We start from the raw sequence: 22419 nt of genomic DNA, 5'->3' as shown, positions 1-22419 counted from the left end.
AAAATGTTTTTGTGTAATTTTGACTTTTTATTTCTGTCTCTTCTTAAAGAACAGGATACCTCTGAAGATAAATTGTATTATTCCATGCCCACTGTTTGGTTCCAGACTTAGAATATGGTAGACAGTCAAGAAACGTTTTATTATGAACATAAAAACTTAATCAGTTGCCAACTCCAGTATGCTTCACAATACAGGTATTCATTTTTAAAAATGCAGATTACTTACTTCCCCTTCAGAAATTCTAATTTTGTAATTAAAAAAATCTCCTCATAATTTCAATGAAGAGGATCTTAAATATGAGTATGTATGCATATATATTTGTCTAGCATTCATTTTTAATATTCTTGCAAATTTGGCCTTATGCTTCTCTCTTTGGGAGGCATTTATTCCTAAATATCAATTTCAAGACCTCCCCATATCATCCATTTTAATTTCTATATCTTTTAACATTTGATCTTTTTGAAGATGTGAATGAAGGAAAAAAAAAGGCCTCCATATCTCTGTAAAGAATCTTATTGCAGGGGGGCCTGGGTGGCTCAGTCTGTTAAGGGTCTGAGTCTTGATTTCGGCTCAGGTTATGATCTCAGGGTGGTGAGATGGAGCCCCACACACATTGGGCTCCGTGCTCAGTGGGGAGTCTGCTTCAAGATTGTCTCTCTCCCGCTGTGCCTCCCCCCACTAGCTCACACTCTCTCTCTCTCTAAAATAAATAAATAAATCTTAAAAAAAAATGAATGTTTAAGAACCTTATTGCAAATTAAGAGAATTAAGTTAGAATTAGGAAGTTCAAAAAATGGTTTATACTTAATTTAAAGGCAATGATACGTGTATTCCCCAGAAATCAGAAATAAGTTTCAATTTCAGTCTTTGATACCAAAGACCACTACAGATCATCAATATTCCAGAAGCAGGATGGTGCTGTGGTTAAGAACTTTGCCCAAGTGAGCAGTAAGCAAGGATCTCAAGTCCGGAGTCTGTCACTGTTGATGTTTCCTTGGCCAACTGACACCTCCCACCTTCAACTTTGCATCAGGAGATGGGAGGAAACTCATCTAATTTCCTCACACAGCTGTCTAAAGTATTAAAAGAATTAGTAAAGGTAAAGCCTTTGATGATCTGCCTTGCATAATGTAGGCATAACTTATGTTCTCTATTTTAATATATAGAGTATGTGTTTGTTGCTGTTGGGAAAAAAAAAAAAGTTTCAAATAATTTCCTGTTTGTAGATTTTAAAAAGATTTTATATGAAAGGAGAAATTTTGAGAATCTGAAGGCTCTTCATATTCCCTTCAGTATGTTTATCCTCCTCCCTGATTTTGAAGAGTATACACCCCACAAAAGCACACAGACATACAGACTAATCAACTCCAGCTTCATCAGGAGGGGCTTCTTCCTCCCACATAAACCTGATTCTTCTGATTTTTACTCATAAACATTATCTGTGGTTAAATACGTAAACAAATGGCCTACATGCTTCTCTTGTGTGTTTTAAATGTGTTCTCCCTAAAATGTAAGAATGAATTTTGTTACATAATGAAGATAATATGAAGATAAAAAGACAAAAAAATTTTAATGGTTCAATTGTCTCTATACATCACAAAGTAAAAGACACTAGATTTTGAGACCTGAGATGATTATTTGAGCATCCTTCCTAATAGAAGTCCTGGTTCTTTAGTTTCCCATTCACTATTTCATGTTAATATAGAGGGCAACAGTTGCTAGCTAAGAAAAGCCAGATTGAATGCAATTCCTGCCCACCCCACGCCCTCACAAATTCTTGCTACACATCTCTATTTCAAGTAAGAAAATTGCATCCTTTGATTTAAATGTTTCCTGCTGAGATGCATAAGAATAAAAGCAATATTGTAGGAAGGTTGTCAACAGAATATTTTGTCATCTACTTAGCTTAAGTATATCAATAAGAACATAAAAGCACATTTTTTTTTTCAAATGCTTAAGTCAAAGTAGAAATGTTCCTTCTGTAGACTGTCATACTTTTAAAAAAATGTATTTGTCCAAAATACACTGGACATTTTAGATAGCTTTGTCCTAAGTTTTTCATTTTTATCGATACCAGTGACCAAGAAAATGACTTTCTTACATTACTATAGATTCTTTCTTAATTTAACAAATTTTTAGACTTGGATATGGCCATCTTACATTGTTTAACTTTTTTTGTTTGTTTGTTTTTACTTCGCCATTTAGCTGATTGTTTAATTTCATTTTGGGGTAAGGATTTACTTTAATTTTTAAAAAATTTTCTATTTCTAAATTATAACTTTTTGAAGCACCTGGGTGGCTCAATTGGTTAATCGTCCAACTCTTGATTTTGGTTCAGGTCATGATCTCAGTGTCTTGAGATTATTAGATAAAGCCCTGTGATGCACTCCATGTGGAGCCTGCTAAGATTCTCTCTCTCCTTCTCCCTCTGCTCCTCCTTCCATGCTCATGTACCTGTGTGTATGCATTCTCTTTCTCTCAAAAAAAAATTACAATTTTTTATACTTTATCTTATTATGATTTTAATGTCTTTATTTTCTTCATACTTCCATTTTTCTTTTACCTAAAAGGATTCAAACACACTCTGAGTGTCTTGAAAAGAGAAGCCTGGCAATGAAAACCCTTTCCAATTATTGTGTAGTTGTTTGAAACCAATTTGTTTTTACAAATGATTGCATCAGAAAGACTTCTACTCACGGCTGGGAGTGAAGTGATATTCCTATGTATTTATAACCTGCAAAAGTACAATATTTTAGTAGAGGAAGCTGGGTCAAACAACAAATTATTTTTGAAGAATGGGATTTTTAGTTTGGGTACTAATAAGAGGTAAAAGATGCAAACAGATCTTTTTCTTTTAAAAACTTATATTACCAACATTAATTTAATAAATGGTCTATTAAGTCAAAGATTAAGCGACTGCGGTAGATATGGTAAACTAATTTCCTCTATATTTGTAAAAACTTCTTCTAGTGAACCTTGCTGGACTGTATTCAAAAGTGAACCAAAAACTGCATTTCCTAGGCTACTTCTGGCTAAATTTCTAGCATTCATTTGGAAGATATTTACCTAAGTCTTGAATTCAGACCAGAGCTAAATGGGGAGTATAGCAGCAAAGTGGCATCCATTTTATTTTTGTGGTGCAAACAAACAGGGACTGGCTCCAGGACCAATAATTCTGAGGGCTCATTCCTGGTCTTCCTTGCAGCTACGATGTTATTTATAGAATCAAGGGTTGTGTTTGGACATTGGTCATTGAAAACACTTCCTGATTATGACTGAGGTAGCAGTTACCTTGTTTGGTGAGTTCTGCCATAGTATTATGTAAGACTCACACAAAATGTGTTCTTCAAGCCCTTGGAACAATGTTATAGGCATCTCATTCCCAATAGCAAAATAACATTCTGATTTAGAGAGCTAGAACGGTTTCTGTTATCTGTGAGCACTAAATGATATGAGGACCCATAAGAATTAATACTTATTGATTGAAATGATCTGTTATCATTGCAGTGTTGTTTGAATATAATAGAACACACAAACTTCCTTCATCTGAAGGATTATGCTAAAGAAAAAAAAAGTTTCACTGCTTTTACAACCTCCCTGAGTTATGACAGAAATACAAAAATATATCCTAGAAATTATGTTCAAACCCTCATTTTTCACATGTGAAAACTGAATCCTAAAAAGTTTATGCAATTTGCAGAAACAAGAATAAATTTTGAATAGTCAAAGGAATTCAGACTTAGAACACTTAACAGCTCTTATCTTCACACTTAGAAAATAATTATAGAAGAAAAGATCAAACCAGGCAAACAGGAAAAAAAGGAGTGCAAGAGAAGTCTTATTTGGTGCCTTTCTTCCTTTCGAAAAACTTTTCTATATATATCAACAGAAGTGCTTACCTGTCTCAGTTTGGTGAGAAATTAGTCATACACTATTTTTAAATGTGGAAAAACATCCAATTACTTAGAAGATGTTCGAAAAGTATAAGTGACTCCTAGTCTCTGCAATAATTCCCTTCCCACATGTCTTCCTCCTATTTCTCCTGCTTTGCTACTTCTACCTCTTTTTTATGTTATTTTGCTTAGATTGTTTTTTTTTCTTGATTTTGTAAGGTAATACTCATATCTAAATTAAATTTCTGTGCCTTTATCAAAAGTGTCAGTATGCATGGAAATACTGAAGAAATGTTTAAGAATTTCTCTATGCCAAGTAAGGCAGTAGGGTAACACCTATGCAATATGTGGGTGGTCTTGTTTCCTTCTTCAATATGCTCGAAACGTAGTAGAGAGACATACATAGAGCAAACTGTACCCTTATATGAAAGAATCAATAACATTATATTGAATCCTAAAAGAATCATAGAAGACTGACATGAATCAATTGGTAAGAAAATGATGTATGAAGAAGCAAATATATTACCATTTGTGTTTAGGCAAGTATTCACTCATCATATTTCAGTACGTAACCACTGCCTTGGCCTTTATGTTTTATAGAAATGGAAGGTAGTACATGAAATAGAGAAGTTATTAATTCTTAAATTTTTGAATATCTGCTAATGTACCCCTCTAAAGTATTTTTATTATTTATATAAAAATATATGGAAATAATTTTCTTATAAATATTTTCAGTTTCTTTTAACCACTTTACAATGTATTGACTCTCTAGGCTATATTATTACTTGAATTTAAATGTAAACTTGTTTCCATATTTCTGGGTTAAATTTTAAGACATGTATCAATATCAATATATCAATACTGACACACTTCCCCCACATATCTCCTTGTATTACATTGTACAATAAATTCTTTCTACTTTTAGAATTTAAAATACTGGCCATAAAACTAATGTTTGTTTGTTTTTTACATTCTTAACACAATAACAATATGTTATAATCTTTTTTTAAAAATATAACTCAAAAATTCTGGTAATCTAATTTAGCTTTGAAAACATTACATGATGGGTGTTTATTGAGTTGCAGATATTTACAGCTAAGCAATCCCTTTTTTTTAAAATGAAAAGTCAGTGATGCAGTTACCAAAAAAAATTATATATGTATTATATATATATATAATTATATATACATGTATGTGTGTGTATATATATATAGTAAGGAAATGAATCTTCACTAAACACCCTCATTCACATTCTCACACATCAATACATCATCAAAAACAACCAAAATAATCCTGAGCACAGTATATGTTAAAGAAAATAATGGCAACAAATCTCATAGCAAATAGAATGTCACTGTTACTGTCCAGGAATGAGATCAGAAACCAAAGTAAAAGCCGTTTATTATTTCAAATGCTTATGAATACTCTCTATTCATCTTTACTTCAAGAATTTTTATTTGGGCTGTACATAGGCTTACTGTAGCGCCCTTCAGGAAAGTGAGCAAGAAACGCAGCCATGCTCTGTATGGAGTGCCTCTGGGAGAGGCACAAAAACAATATCCTTATTGACAAAAAGAAAGAAAGAAATGTCTACTTATATACATAATAACTTAAATCTTAGATGGATAAGCTTTCCATTATAGACTTTAGAACACAATGATTCATTTGATATACAACATTGGTGAAATCTTTTCACAAACTCTATCAGTGACTGATGTTGCAGTTATGATCTGATGGATTCAATTAATCTCATATCTTCTTTTTTTTTTATTTATTTAATTGACAGAGACAGTGAGAGAGGGAACACAAGCAGGGGGAGTGGGAGAGGGAGAAGCAGGCCTCCCTCGGAGCAGGGAGCCCGATGCGGGGCTTAATCCCAGGACCCTGGGATCATAACCTGAGCTGAAGGCAGTCACTTAACCAACTGAGCCACCCAGGTGTCCCTAATCTCATATCTTCTTAAAGTTAATATAGGAGAGGGAGAAGGAGTTTTCCCAGCAAACAATATCAATACTTAACTTAGGAGAAAAAGACTTTATATATTTGGTATGTCTCTCTTCAGTTTTGAATCTTTCAGTCATTTTTTTTTCCCCCAAAGTTTAAGCCATGTGTAAGTCTGGATATGAAAAATAAATTGTTTCTTTTTCAGTTAATGATTTCAATTTTTTTAAATTCAGGTTACCTTTTAGAATTATTTCCAATTCTCTTAATGTTAGTCAGTCATTTATCACCATATAGCACAAACCTGAGTATAAAATATTGACAAAATTCATGTGTTTTATGAGCAATGCAAGTATTTACTGGAAGAAATCAAACCACAAGTACAAGCAGGGGGAGCAGCAGGGAGAGGGAGAAGCAGGCTCCCGCTGAGCAGAGAGCCCGACATGGGGCTCGGTCCCAGGACCCTGGGATCATGACCTGAGCCGAAGGCAGACGCTTAACGACTGAGGCACCCAGGCTCCCTGAGCAATAATTTTCAAATAATGGTAGTATTTTACTGTAACCCAAAAAACAAAATAAATATTACAGTTTTTAGTGATAGAAATAAATGGTTGAATAATGAATAAGTGGAGGACAAGAGACACATTTTTCCTTACAAAAGAATTCTAAAATTGATCATTTATAGATCATCTCCCTTTTAAGAGGTAGAGCTTAATTCCTCTCCTTAAATGTGGGCTGGACATGGAGATTTGAATAGAGTATAGAGAGGGAAAATTAGTGATTTTACAATGAAGAAATACGTGACAAAACCATGTTCACCACATTTTCAAGGTGAACATCATCAGTCTAAGTCATGTTGATATTCTGCATCTATGATATGATGTTACAGAAGTGCTCATCAGCTCTATGGTATTCTTCCCCAAATCCATAACCCTAGTCTAAACATAAGAAAACATCAGACAAACCTAAACTGAAGGGCATTCTATAAAGTACCTGATTAAATCTCTTCCAAAGGGTCAAGGTCATGAAAAACAAGGAAAGAACTTCAGAGATGGGAAGGATTAGGGAGACACGATAACTAAAAGTGTCATGGTATCCTGAATTGGATCCTGAAATAGAAAAGAAGGATACTAGTTGGAAAGCTAGAGAAATCTGAATGAAGTCTCCGGTTTAGTTAATATTATTGTTCCAAAGTTAAGTACTTAGTTTTGACAAATAAACTCATTATGAATGATGCTAACGTTGAAGGATGCTAAGGGAAATCTCTATATCTTTGCAATTTTTCTGTAAATATCAAACTTTTTTTCTAGAATAAAAAAGGTTTTGTTTATTTTTTTAAGTGAACTATATTTCTCACATGATGACAACTGCTGTGGAGTTAAATAAAACTGGAAAAAAGTATTAAGGAATGCTTGGCCACAAAAGCCCTCAGTGAGGAGGTAACACCAACAAAGAAGACACAAAAAGGAGGAAGAATAATCCACTCAGACGTCTATATTCAGACATCTGCCATCAGGAAGATAGAATAGACACAGCTAAGGCCCAAAGTAGAGAGTGTTTTTGATGATTTATTCATTGTTAACAACTCATTATGAACTTAAAGAAGGTAAATTTACTTTTCACACCATTGCTTTCAGTTTTCTTCAGGTCAGTCTTTACTTAAATAGAAAATATACATTGAATCATTTGTTTAGTTATATATGTATATTTTTTAATTTGGGGGTTGAGGTTGAACTACCTATTAAAAATATTTTTTGTTTTTTTTTCCTTTTTCAAGTTTTTATTTAAATTCCAGTTAGTTAACATACAGTGCAATATTTGAGCCCTGAATTTTAAATTAATAATAAAATCCTTCAGATTACTCTAATTTTTTTAAAATGCTGTCTGAAATTATATCCCTTACTTTCTGAACATACACATGCATATTTTTAAATATTATAATGTAAAGAGCCATTTATATTTAAAATAATAAGTCTGAGACTAATGAAACGATAAGCCATCTGGCATAAACATGGATTAGAAGTGCTTGTTATCTGAGTTCCGGCTGCTTCAAAGCTTTACATATTTATTCAATAGCCTCTTCAGACATCTGCCTATTCGTGTATGTTAGGAATAGTGGTTAATGAATATAAGAACATTCATAGTAAGTATTGGCTAGCATCTCATTTGACTAAATTGACTTGCCAGTAATTGCAGTTTTATTTTTGGTCCCAGTGGCTATTTTTTTCTTTACATATTAATTGGTTATCTTTTGGTTGATGAAATAATTTTATTTTCTTGTCATAGCTATACTGCAATGCCACCTTTATAGGCAAGTTTAGCATTATCCCAGAAGCTATGAAACCTCCTAAATCAAAGTATTTGTGTTCTTCCTAATAAATCTTTGCTTCATTGCAATTCTAAATAATAACCATGGATAGAAAAGTAGTCCATTTACTCAAAAATTACAAATCTTCAACAAATGATACTGGGACAAGTGAATAACCAGATATGAAAGAATGAAGCTTACTTACACCATATATAAAAATTATTTCAAAATGGACAAATGACCTAAAAATAAGAGCTAAAATTACAAAACCATTAGAAGAAAACATATGAGTATAAATGTTTGTGTCCTTAGATTTGGCAATAGATTCTTAGATTTGATACCAAAAGCATAAGCAACAAAAGAAAAAAATAGGTAAATTGAACTTCAAAAAATTAAAAAAAAAAAAAAAGCTTTGTGTATCAAAGAGCATTATCAAGACAGTTAAAAGAAAACGTCCAGAATGGGGAAAATATTTGCATAGGAATTGCAAAGAGTATTTGCAAAAATATGTTTGATAAAGATTTAATATCTAAAATATGTAAAATACTTATATAATTCAACAACAAAAAAAGACTCAATTAAAAATGGGCAAAGGACTTGAATAGACATTTCTCCAAATAGTTTATACAAATGTCCAACAGTGACATTAAAATCAGCTCAAGATCATTAGTTACTAAAGAAATGCATATCAAAACCACAGTGAGATACCACTTCATATCCACTGGAATGGCTATGAATGAATGAATGAATGAATGAATAAATAAATAAATAAATAAATAAGGAAAATAAGTGTTGGTAAGGATATGGGAAAATAGGAACCCATGTATATTACTGGTGGCAATGTAAAATGGTGCCATCATTGTGGTTCCCCAAAAAGGTATACACAGATAATGCTTAAACATTGACCCAGCAATTCCCCTTCTAGGTATATTCTCAAAAGAAATGAAAATAGGTACTCAAATACTTAATAATGAATGTTCATAAAAGCAACTGTCATACTAACCAAGAGGCAGAAACAACCCAAATGTCATCAATGGATGACTGGGTAACAAATTTTGGTACTTTCCTGCAATGGAATATTATTCACCCACAAAATAAATGAAGTACTGATACATGCTACAACTTGCATGAACCTTGAAAACAGTATGCTAAGGAAAAGAAGCCAGATACAAAAGGTCACATAATTCTTTTTATATGAAATATGCAGAATAGGCAAATCTGTAGAGATGGTTAGCAGATTAGAGGTTAATAGGAGACGACTGATAAATGGATATGGGGAGTTCATCTGAGATGATGAACAATTTTGGAACTAGATCCAGTGGTTACATACCACTGTGGATCAACTTAATGTCACTAAATTGTATACATTACATGGTTACTTTTATTATATGTGAATTTCTAATTCAATAAAAAATTAGGGATCTTAAAGTATGATTCTAAGTTGTCATTTTGTGATTTTTTTGTGATTTGATTTTTGTGATTTTAGTTCGAAATATTATCTACAGATTGAGAAATAATAGCCAGTTTTCCAAAGAAGTAATGATATCCAAATGACCAATTCAGTGACCAATTTAAATGTTGGACTCCATTTGCATGGGGACGTAAACTAGTTTTACCTGGTTTAAACTATGTATAAAATATTTATTTCAGTATTGATCACTGAAATCTATTCAATTTAAAGATAACTATCTTAAATTTCCCTCTTGTCTGATGCCACTCAAAATAAAAATGAGATTTCAGGGGAAAATAAAAATCTATCTACAACAGATGAGTCTTTGTTTTGTCACCACACATTGAGTGTCCAAGAACAATTAGACATGGGTCAATTTGGTCTCAAATGGAAGAGAAGATAAAGACCACAAAACCAACACAACAAGCAAGCATTCTCCTTTAACTCATTCATATCAGGTTCCTCAAGAGCAGCTACTGTGGCTCATTGTTGTTTAAAAATTGCTAGTATTGCAATGCCTTGGGATTAGAAAGCACTTCCTAGTATTTGTTCGATACACTGATTAAAAACTTTGATGAATGAATTTGGGGGAAGGATGTTAGTAGAAGGCAGAAGTTCCCTAGTAACTTAGTAGAATGTGGGGGTACAGGACTGGAGGATATGGCCCTGTGCCATGTGTTTAAACATTCCTTTGGCTGATTTGATATTTATGGAACCTCTTGTAAATTTTTTCTTTTCTTTTCTCCAATTTGACCCTCTTCTATGAGGTGCTAATATATCTGCTTGCATCTTCAGTACTGTCGCTATTGGTACAAATGACCATTTGTCACTCATGATGACTATGCTAGTACCATTGCTCCATTTGCTGGTCCCACTTCTTCCAATGTTCTAGAGGTATCCAAGCTACTGTGTTCTATGGAAAAGTGAGATCTATCCAATTTCGTGTTACACTCCTTTCCATCGGGTCATAATCAGATTTCATGGGCTTTAATGTCTGACAGCGATGTTAGTGTTATAATATTTCAGTTTTGGCCACACCATTTCCCCTAACCACTTCTCTCCTGCTTTGCTACAGGACCTTGGGAATTAGACTGGAGAAAATGTTCAGTAACAAATACACTTAATATTAAAATGAAAATTTCCTTTCTGTGTGTCTCCTAAGTGTTTGTTTCAAATATGACTGTGTTGATATTTTTCCTTAATATTTATCCATAATAAGAGGCCTCTCAGTCCCTCATCCTAACAGATTCTTCAGGGCCAGATGTACCATTTCAATAGTGACAAAGCTCAGGACCAAGTTTCCCTAAAATGTCATTCTAATTCAGTAGAGAAATAAAAATAATACTTGCCCAGGGCATCTTGTAAATATAATTTTCCAGTAGTTTCAATATCTCAAGTGCTTTTGAGGATTTACTTATAAAATTGTTTTAGAAATGGAATCTCTTATCAGATCTAACCCATTATTTTTAGTGTGAATGATTAAAACTGTTGAAGAGAACCTCAGTAACAAAGAGAATATAAAAGAAAGGAAATAAAACAAAGCTATTGATTTGTAACACATATTCAGGGGAAAAGGACTAAGATACAGTGCAACATATAACAAGTAGCCAAAAGAGGTGAAAAGAGCAACCCTAAAGTCCAAAAAGTCTGTAGAGATTTTTAAGATACACAGACACACAGACACACACATACACACATTTCCGGAGCAAGGAGTTCATATCTTACAAGAGTTCCAAAAATATCAACTTATCTCAACTTGATGGCAAAGTGTTTTCTACTTTTGGATGACAAATTGAGGATTATAAAAATTTTCCACATATAAATAATTTTACATTTGGTATTTTATCAAATAATTCATCTCAAAACACCTCTAAAGCAAGTGTTTGTCCTTTCTCAATATCCCAATGTTCAAAGTTTAATACAATATAAACTCTGTCCAGGATGGCACATCTGATTTTTCCCAATACACACTGTCCATTTTTTTGTATTGTTTTTAGTAATAGTTCAACTTAGCTGAGTACATTGACAAACGGGTAAAATCTACATTCCCCACCTTCTTTGCAGCAAAGTTTAGCCATGTGATTTATTCCGATCATGGTAAAGTGAAGTGATGCGTGCAATTTTCAGGTTATGCTGTTAAAAACAAAGAGATATTCCAGATATTGAAATTCAATAAACAAAAAATAAAGCATCTTTCCTTAAACCTGGAGATGCCATATCTGCCCTGAACTTCTTATACTTTGTTAGAGAGAAATAATCTTCTTTCTACCTTCGTTTTCCTTGGTTCTTTGCGGCAATAGCCAATATCTAACTAATTTATCAAGAGACAATAGCTAGGAGAGACTTGGAAATTTAGTTTCTGGAATTAAAGAGACCATGACTATCACAAAAACAAAAAACAAACAAAAAACCCCAAAAAACCTGCCTTTTAAGAAATTGGCCAGCAGGGGTACTTCACGTTCACAAAAATATATCAAATGCTTTCTTATGTTCTTGAATAAGTAAATGCAGATCTGAATATAAATGTTGGATACAGAGTTGTTATTATCCCTTGAGTATAAATTATAACTAGATTATGAGACACGTAACTGTTTGTGCTAATGAAGAATGTTAAAAACACTGTTACCCATGAAGTGTTGATATAAGAATTCCCCTGTGTGACAGGGAAAGTGGAGTTTTTTTTCTTTGTAATTACACAGATTATTTATCTAAAGAAAATCCCTTTGGTCTAACATTGGGTCTTGGATTTAGGTGAATGATAGGAAGGACTTGTTTTCTGGTACTGAAAAACTCTGAGGCTCTTTAGTGCAATATGAAGGCACTGGAATTTCTTCCTTCATTAAGAAAGTAAGGCAAGCCCCTTGATGGATAGATTTTAAAATTTACAAATCCAAATGTAATCATTACAAAGGATTCTCTAACTTACCCTCTATGCTGTTTCTAATGTTTGCAAATAAAGATTCCATAAAGGTTTATTGAACCCTAGCTTGGTTTCAGAGAAACTTCAGTGAGTTAAGGATAAACGGCACTTAAAGAAAAATGATATTGAGCTAGTAATCAGCTTGAAGATATGAAATATGAGATAGTAAAGATGAATATATAAAATTCTTGCCTAAACAATATTCACAGCACCCACAGATAATGGTAGAACATAAGCATTACTCGACACTGCCTAGAAGAACTTGAGGTAGCAAATGACAAGAATGTTGGACTTTGTGCAAAATGAAGCAAGAACAGGTGAAGAAAAAACTATTCACTTGCAAATCATGTTTAGAAGTTTGAACAATTCTTAAAATAGCATTAGGGTGTTACTAACATAGAAACCAAATTTTCTCCCACTATCCACTAGAATAACCAGTGTTATCTTTTTCTCCCTTTCTTGCTTTTGATCTCTTGTTCTTGCTCTCTTTCAACATCCTTTCTATTTCAAGTTGATTTTGCACAAAATTCTAAACTTTTCTTGTTATATTCTCCTCCATTTTTAATATTTTATCGTCTTTAGAATCCCAACACTTTTTGTCATGTGGATTACAAACTATGGATTAGATCAGTTTTGAACAGAGAAAGGATTTGCTTTAGGCGTGATAATCACAGAACAAAGAATATGGTTAAGATAGAATGAAAATCTTAACTGTAAGGCATGAGTTGTCAAGGATCTGGAGCCATTTGTGATTGGAAGTCTTCCACTCCTCAACATAGTAGAAGACGATCACTGTCACAGAACAATGCAAGAAGACTTTCTAAAATAACTTCATTTAGTATTACTTATAGCTAGTCTAAAGGCAGCTATGCACAGCAATTTAGGTGTGTTTATTTTTTAAATGAAGAATGTTAAGCTGATGAAAGGGTGTTTACAGTAACAAATCTTTTAGCAAAAATGATTAAAAAATGATTGTAACATATTTTAAATGTGTAGCTTAGTGTTTTGGAGGTGTTTTAGATAACTGTTGGGCTACCTTTATTGGTGGAAGCCCAATATTGGGCTATTGCAGAGGTGAGCCATTCTAGATTGTCTACCTTTTAATTAATCAGAGTCATGCTCCATAGCCATGTTTTATATTCGCTGGATTGGGCTTTCTACCCCCATCCATTCTTGGCATGAGTCCCCTCCCATTTGAGATAATCGACAAAATCAAAAGACTATATTATAGAGGCATCCTTAGGAAAATGAGAGAATAAGACAAACCTTTTAACAAAATTACACAACAGCTTAGAGAGGCACAATCACTATTAACAAGAAAACTGTATGTACTATTCTAGTAAACATTTCATAATAACAGCAGAATTAAAATAGTCATTTCTGTGTATGCCATTTTTCACTTATAGAGCCTTATGAATACTGCATTCCCATTTTCTCAAGGGAAAAAGTAGATGAAACCAACTGAGAAACGCCTACACCAAGGCTGACCTCAGGAAGAGGAAAAGGGCAACTCCAAGGCATTTGTAAGAAGAAAAGGAGTGGGGAGAGAGAAGAGAAGCTGAAATGACTATCTAAGGGTTCACAATGGTTAGCACACACTGGAATGGGCAAATCAATACCCAGTAAGACTCAACTTGAAGAAAGGGATCCATAAAAGAGAGGGGAAAAGTTCAAAGCCTATTACGCAATGGCATCTAATTCTGAACCACATCTGTCACAGACCTGGATTTTCCTGTCAAGGAAAGCACAATTTACAGGAGCATACTAGATAGCACAAACATACTTTCCGTGTCTGGTTATGTCTGGCTTAATACAGGAACTAACTTACAAAAAGGCATGGGTTGTATTTGGCCTTACACATCATCCTTCAAGGACACTTCAGGATTTACCCAGCTCCATTTCAAATTGGCTTCTAAGTTTATTCTTTTTTTTTTTTTTTAAGATTTTATTTATTTATTTGACAGAGAGAGACACAGCGAGAGAGGGAACACAAGCAGGGGGAGTGGGAGAGGGAGAAGCAGGCTTCCCGCGGAGCAGGGAGTCCAATGTGGGGCTTGATCCCTGGACCCTGGGATTATGACCTGACCCGAAGGCAGACGCTTAACGACTGAGCCACCCAGGCGCGCCTCTAAATTTATTCTTACTCAAAATTACACAAGCTCCATTCTAAGACCTTACCTATGAAATAGCTACAGGTTTTATAAGCCAATTCATATAATCTATTTTCTCACACAGTCTGTCTAAAAAATACATTTTTTCTTCTCTTGACATCAGAATTTTACAAATCTTTTTGATCTTTAAGAGATACAGACATTTATCAAGTGTAAGGCAATATCCTAGGCATTACTGATAGATTTCACCCTTCAACAACACTTTAAAACAGTTATTATTAATTACCTCTTTAAAGGAGAAAAATAAGGACATTGGGTTTAACTTAAAATTAGTTTTATTCTATTATTAACCCTTTCTACCTATTTTTATTATAATTCAATTCCATTAAAATCATTCATTAATTTTGAGACTATAAGTTTAGGAAATTGCATCTGATCATCCAAGATCATGGCATATCTTCTCATTTGTTATATTTCTTATTGTTTATTCTTTAATAAGATACTATACATTTTTCATATAAGACCTATAAATGTAATTATGATATCTTTCTTCTAAGAATTTAATTTTGTAATTTCTTTTATTAAGTATTCATTAGTATGGAGTATATTAAGAACATCTGACTCATAGAGTTGTTATTAGGATTTTATGAGTTAGAATTTATAAACTACTGAAAACAGTAGCTGGTACAAACTATCATGTAAATGTAAATCAAACAATATAATCCCTTCAATTGTAGCTGTAATAAATTATCCTCATCAATTTTACAATATTGAACGATTTATGATCTGAACCCTCCATAAATGGAGTATACGGCTGGATATTTTTGCTAATATTTTATTAAGAATTTTGTGTCAATATTCACATATACTTCACATAAAATTTCTTTCCTTTTTCTTTTTTGGTAATAACTTTTTGAGGTCTTAGTGTTTAGTTTGGGCTGGCCTCAAAATTACATTGGGGAAATTTTTATCTTCTATGGTCCATAATTTTTGTAAGACTTTTTTTTTTTTTTTTTAAAGATTTTATTTATTTGACAGAGAGAGACACAGTGAGAGATGGAATATAAGCAGGAGGGGTGGGAGAGGGAGAAGAAGGCCTCCCGCCGAGCAGGGAGCCCGATGTGGGACTCGATCCCAGGACTCTGAGATCATGACCTGAGCCGAAGGCAGACGCTTAACGACTGAGCCACCCAGGCGCCCGATAATTTTTGAATAACATTGGAATTTACCACTCTCTAAAGGTCAGTTGATCCCAGCTCTGAAACCATTTTTTCCTAGGGCGTTTTTTAAATGGTAAAGCTTTAATCACCTTTTCAGTATCTCTAGTGGGCTATTCAAGGATTCTTATTCTTGGATGAGTTTGTTTTGCCAGGAAAGCAGCCATGGTCCCTTAGTATTCAAATTTGTGGCCAAGGTCTTAAACATAGTATTCTCTCAGAATTTTTTGAACGTCACACACATCAGTTATCACTCTTCTATTTTTTTTAAAAGATTTTATTTATTTATTTGACAGAGAGATAGAGAGCACAAGTAGGCAGAGTGGCAGGCAGAGGGAAAAGATGAAACAGACTCCCTACTGAGCAGGGAGCCCAATGCAGGGCTGGATCCCAGGACCCTGGGATCATGACCTGAGCCCAAGGCAGACACTTAACTGACTAAGCCACCCAGGCACCCTGCTAGTCTTTTCTATTTTTAATCTCTGTAAATATGTTATCTCTAATTTCTAGTCAAATTTGTAAGAAAAGACTTTTTTTGTAATATTTAACTTTTTAAGGAGCCAGATTTGGGATTTATTTTTCTCTATTTCTTTGTTTTAATTCTATTGATTTTAGCTTAATTCTCTCTTCATATCTTTGTTTTTCTAAAACCTTACACTGAATGACTGGTTGTTTCATACTTGTTTTTCTCTTAGAGTATATATATATATAGCTTTGACTATGTCTCATTGATTTTGGTATGAAGAATGTGGGTGTCTCTTAAATGCCTTCATATTCTTATCCCTATCATAATGAGATACAATGTAGGCAAATTCTTCATTATTACTTTCCAGCTTATGAATTCACATTATGACTGTGTCCTGTGGAGCACTTGTCTTGTTTATTTCATGATTTATTTCCATGGACATGGTTTTCATTTGATTCAGTTCTATTCAACTAGATTTTATTGAGTTATTTTTAAAGAAAAATGTTGCCTTCTTTTATATCTTTAAATAATTTCAACACATTTATTTTCCAGTTAACATTAGATTTTTCTATATTACTTTTACCAATTAAGATTTGTGTTTTGCTTGAAAATGTTGGCTTTCTCTTTCTTTTTTTTTTAAGTAAGCTCTATACCCAACATGGGGCTTGACCTTACGGAGCTGAGATCAAGAGTCAAATGTCCACTGACTGAACCAGCCAGCTACCCCTTCTTTTTCATAATGTTTTAAATACTGGTGTGCTGAATTTTTTTTGAATGAAAGATTTGTTTTTATTATTTTGGTTTTCTGTTTGTTTTATTAGCATATAATGTATTATTTATTTCAGGGGTACAGGACTGTGATTCATCAGTCTTACACAATTCACAGCACTCACCATAGCGCATACCCTCCCCAGTGTCCATCACCCAGCCACCCCATCCCTCCCACTCTCCTCCACTCCAGCAACCCTCAGTCTGTTTGTTTTTAAATCTCATAGTTCATCTCTCTTTTTTGCAGTTGCCTTCTCCTGGCCTTCCAGATTCTGGGTCTACCAAAAACTTTCATAATCTCTTTAGAATTACTGCCTTGTGGTGACTTGGAGTTATTACAGATAATATCACTAAGGCTGCATTAAGTATTGTGCCTGACCCCACATTATCAGGTAGCACGGTGTGGCACAATTCTCTGCCTTTATTTCCAGCAGTTCTTGGTCATGCTGCTTCGAAGAATGAAGAGGTAGAACAGATGGAGAGTGATGGGCAGTGAAGCAAAGTTTATCAAGCAGGAGTATAAAGCTCCCGCAGAGGGAGGGGGACCCAAGACGGTTGCCCTTGGAGTTTCTAAGTTTCGGGGGTTTTATGAGCTCTTTAGCAGAACTATCAAGCAATCAGGGTGTGCTGAGTCACGCCAATCAGGGCTTTCATCACATATCTGTCTACCTATTACGTTAATGTCAACATACTGATGGTCTCTTTTTGGCTGACATGTGGGGCTTATGTCTTCACTGCCTCTTGCCCCTGATATTGACAAATGCTTTGTGGTTAATTGCCTTATTTTAGGACGTTCTGCAGAAGTCATTTCTGCAAAGGCTGCGAAGCAGAATGCTAGTGCACTCCTGTCTAAGCTGCAAGACAGGATGTCAGTGCTGTTTTATTTTAGCTGTCCTGACTCCGTATTTTCTAGTTGGGGACACTGGCCTTGACTATGTAACTGTCCAGCTCACTCCCAACAATGGGAGCAGAGGTCAGAAGATGGAGGGGAGGGGTGTACTAGCTCTGGCTTTAAACGGTGAGCCTGCATCCAGCACCTTGTCATTTGACAATTTTGAACCCTCCTAATCTTGCAGAAATTGAAATTCACTGTCTCCCAAACATGATTCCACACACAGAGCCCACCATATTAACTTTGTTTTATTTCTTACCCAGACATGTTAACTACTTATTTGATCTTGTCGGTTCTTGGTGGTGGTTTTTTTTTTTTCCCTTGTCTATTTTGCATCTTGCATACCATTGCTATGTTTATAGAGGATGACAGAAGTATAAACTCATCATTTTTACTGAAAGCTCTTTTATTTGTTTGGTTCAATTATAATAGCAAAGAAATGATCTATTCCTCAAAGCTTGGTAAAAATGTTCACCTGTGCTCCACTTCAAAAAAAATAAAAAAGCACTATGTTAGACTTTTACCTTGATGTTGGTGCTTTGACTGTATTTAAATTCACTTTTGTTAAAAAAAAAGGCACCACAGGCTGAAAATGGCATCGGATTAGGCCAAGTCACCAAGCCAGGGTTTAATGCTTAACCTAAAGACAGTTTCAACCTCCCCCAGAAATGTGGTTTTAACCTGTCACTCAGGAATTTTCTAATCAGGAACAATGAGGTATTCTGTCACAAGGACCTTCGCCATCCCACAAAGATGAGAGCCATCTGCAATGATAAGAACTCCCGCTCTTCCCCCTAAGGGAAAGTGACTTTGCTTGACAAAGTCCTCTTTCCTTTTGCTAATAACCTCCTTGCCCTATTCTACAAAACTGTCCATTTTGTACAACTCCTCAGAGCTACCCTCTATTTGCTAGATGAGGTGCTGCCTAATCTGATTCATGAATCCCTTTAAAAAAGCCAATTAGATCTTCAAATTTACTCAGGTGAATTTTTGTGCTTTAACACTTTCACATTATTGCTATAGTCTACTTTCTAATATTTCTCAGATTATATTTGAAATTTTTACTTTTATGGAAAATCATTCCATTTACAGATTTTCAGATTTACACATTATATCAATACATTTTTTATTCAAACTATTTTTTTAAATATTTCATTTATTTGTTTGAGAGTGAGCGTGCAAGCAGGTGGAGCCACAGAGGGAGAAGGAGAAGCAGGCTCCCCACTGCACAGGGAGCCTGACACAGGGCTGGATCCCAGGACTCTTGGGATCATGACCTGAGCTGAAGGCAGACGCTTAACCAACGGAGCAACCCAGGCACCCCTCAACCATAATTTAATTTTTCCATTGGTCTTATGAGGGAGTTAAAATAATTTCTCCTCTACCCTTCTGAGTTCTTGGCCAACCCCAACCCCCCACCCCCGCCCAATAATGAAAGACAGAGTCGCAGGAGAAAAAAAAATCAATAACATGTATAACTAATGGAGGATAATCAGAACAAAGGCAGGCAGTGGTAAGGGGCCCTGTCCTAAGAAGAAACTACCCTTAAAAGGAAAAAGACCTCATCCTGTTATTCTACACCATCCTGAAAGGAGCCCTCCACCCTTTCCCATGTAAACAACTACCTGACAGGTAGATGAGCTCATGGAAAAAACTTGATTGGGTGACAGGGGCACTGAGTGTTAATCAGATTAAAACAGCCTGCCAAAAATCTCATAAAAACCCCAAGGCTTAGAAACTCAAAGGGCAAGCCTCTCAGGTCACCTCCCTCTTCAGGAGCTTTGTACTATCAGTCAATAAACTTTGGTTTGCTGCCCACCACTCTTTGTCTGGTCTACCTCTTCATTCTTCAAAGCAGAGTGATCAAGAACCATGGGCACTAAAGGAAAAGAAATCCTGAAACAAGACCAAGCAGATAAATTGTTCTTCTTGAAATATTTCCCCTATATTGAACATCAATCAGTGATGTTTTTACTAGTTTAGTAGACTAGTTCTACTAGTCTTTACTAGTTTAATGGCAAAAAAATGCTTTTCCAACTTCAGCAGTCCTCTTAACATTTAGGATTGACCGTTGTAATTTTATACCAAGCCAAGTCCTTCCTTCTCTACCATGTCTGTCTATTGCCATTAAAAAAAATAATTATAGATGGTATAGATGAAAAGATTTATTTTTTCTTTACGATGGTTTATGATTCGTTATTGTACTTAACTTTCTGATGCTCGAATTGTCCAAAATTTGGCTAATGGGAAATTCTTTTCATTTCACTGATAATTTAGGAGAGAAGTATCATCTGGAGCAAGAATAACCTGTCCCCCAAGGTCCTTCTAGCTGGACTAAGCATCAAATTGACAGGAGAAAATCAAATTTAATAGTGCACATATGAGGAATCCACATAGACATGGAAATTCCAAAGACAGGCAAAATGAGTATATGTCATTCTGAGCTAAGTTGAAGAAGATAGGGGACTGGGTCTACAAGGGGAAAAGAATGAAATCTTGAGGAAAAATGAAAAAGAGTGTTTGGTAAACAAATGTTTGCTGGGCCCCTCAGAAACAGTGGGCAAAGAAAAGACTTGGATCAAAGTGGTTTTGCTAGGTTCCTCCCTCTCTACCATCCCTAGTTCACATCATAATGTAGTTATCTATGCTGACAGTTCTCTTTCCAGATCCCCAGAGCCAGTCCTCTTGACATGGGGAAAAAAGGCAGAAGAAAAATTATTAAATTTCCTTATAACTTAAAGCCCATTGCCAAGTCCTCGAAACAGGCAGAGGAACATTCCCCTAGGGACTCAACTGCCTGGATGTTGATGCTTTGCTAAGGGCAAAAGGCAATCTTAGCCTGAGCCCCAGGATCCTATAAAGTCTACTTTAACATATAAAAATTCCATTGGAAACCTCCTTTATCTCTACCTCCCAAGATACATATTGGCAATCATCCCCCAAATATATGACCCACCAATACACATCTGAAGTGCCTCACTGAGTAAGGCACAGGCAGGGCTAGGGATGGACAGATAGGTAGTGGGCTACGTGATCAGGCTCACAGAAATCCCAGAAATGCTGAGGTGCTCAAAACCAGAGATAAGGGAACAAACCAGACCACCCTGCCCTGGGTGTCAGAGGTGGTGTCTTTTTATGGCAGTCACCTGGTGACCAGACCCCAAAGAAGAAGTAAGCCATTAAAGATATTATCACCAGTCCTTACTCAAACCAAGACCTCACAAGAACGTTAAGGCCACAAGCTCCCTGGTCACTTCTAAATAAAAGACTGTCAGTGGAGGCCCAAGTTAGCAACCCTGTCAGGACTCTGCTGACTCCTGAGAGCTTTTTCTGTATCCTTGCTTAAGAAAACTCTAATGCTTTACTCACTCTCCTTTGTCTGCGAGATTCATTCTTTGACTCTGTTGGGCAAGAACCTCTCTCTCCTGCTTCACTCTATCCGAATTATTTTTAAGTAGTTGTGGGAGGAAATAAAGAGCTTTTCTTGAGTTGGATGGGTCTTGATTGCTTATAACTCAAAATAATCTTTATGCCAAAGTGACCTATCTTGGGGCAGCCTGCTCTTGACCCCTACAGAAGCAAGGTAAATGTATATAATTTGGGTTGTAATTTAGAACTGAGAATCATTGTGCATTCACACTTTCTTTAATTCTCAAAAACATCTAACTAGATAAAAGAGCTTTTAGATATTTTCAGATCATGTCATGTCCTTTGATTATAATCAGCATGATCAAAATAAAATAAAGCATTCAAATTTATTTGTTCATTGTCCATAAGTAACAAAGCACCAAGATTCACCCAGACAGCCTGATATTTCCAAGCCAGAAGAACGTGTATTCACAATTGACAGTGTTATTGAAAATATGTGTTTAGGAAATTTGAAAATTCTACAACCTGTAGCATGCATTCTTATTTTTAATAATTTATTTAGTAAAAGTTAACTTTTTTGAAAGATAATTTTCTATTAAATAATACATGCCTTGATATTTTAAAATTCTGATATATTTATATATCTGTAACTAACAATTCAAGTTACTAGACGATACCACATAGAATCAATGTCTCTTCAGCTGGCTGCTTCTCTGTAATCCTATTTTAAAGTACTAAAAAAAAGTATTAACTGCAAAAATTCATAATGTTTTCAACTTTGGGCTGACAAAATATTGTCAAATAATATGAGATCTTTTGGATGTAAGAAGACTGAAGTTGGAAAATAGATCTCAGTGTCCTTTACTGGGAATGTTCCTATTTATAAAAGTTTCTGTGATTTTCTCTCAAGGCTATGTAAAAGTGAAGTGAAAGTGATTGTGAAGATAGAGTTGAGTCTTAGTAGATATGAAATTGAAATTGAGAATGAGATTGAAAACATGTTTTACTTTGTTTTGAGAGAAGCAGAATCTGGGTATATATACTAAGGCATATAGTGGCAAATAAAATAGTATTAAAGGATGCT

Source organism: Halichoerus grypus, chromosome 3, assembly GCF_964656455.1.
Source record: "Halichoerus grypus chromosome 3, mHalGry1.hap1.1, whole genome shotgun sequence".
NCBI lineage: Eukaryota > Metazoa > Chordata > Mammalia > Carnivora > Phocidae > Halichoerus > Halichoerus grypus.
The sequence above is the reverse complement of the archived record's forward strand: the minus strand, read 5'-3'. Positions refer to the sequence as shown.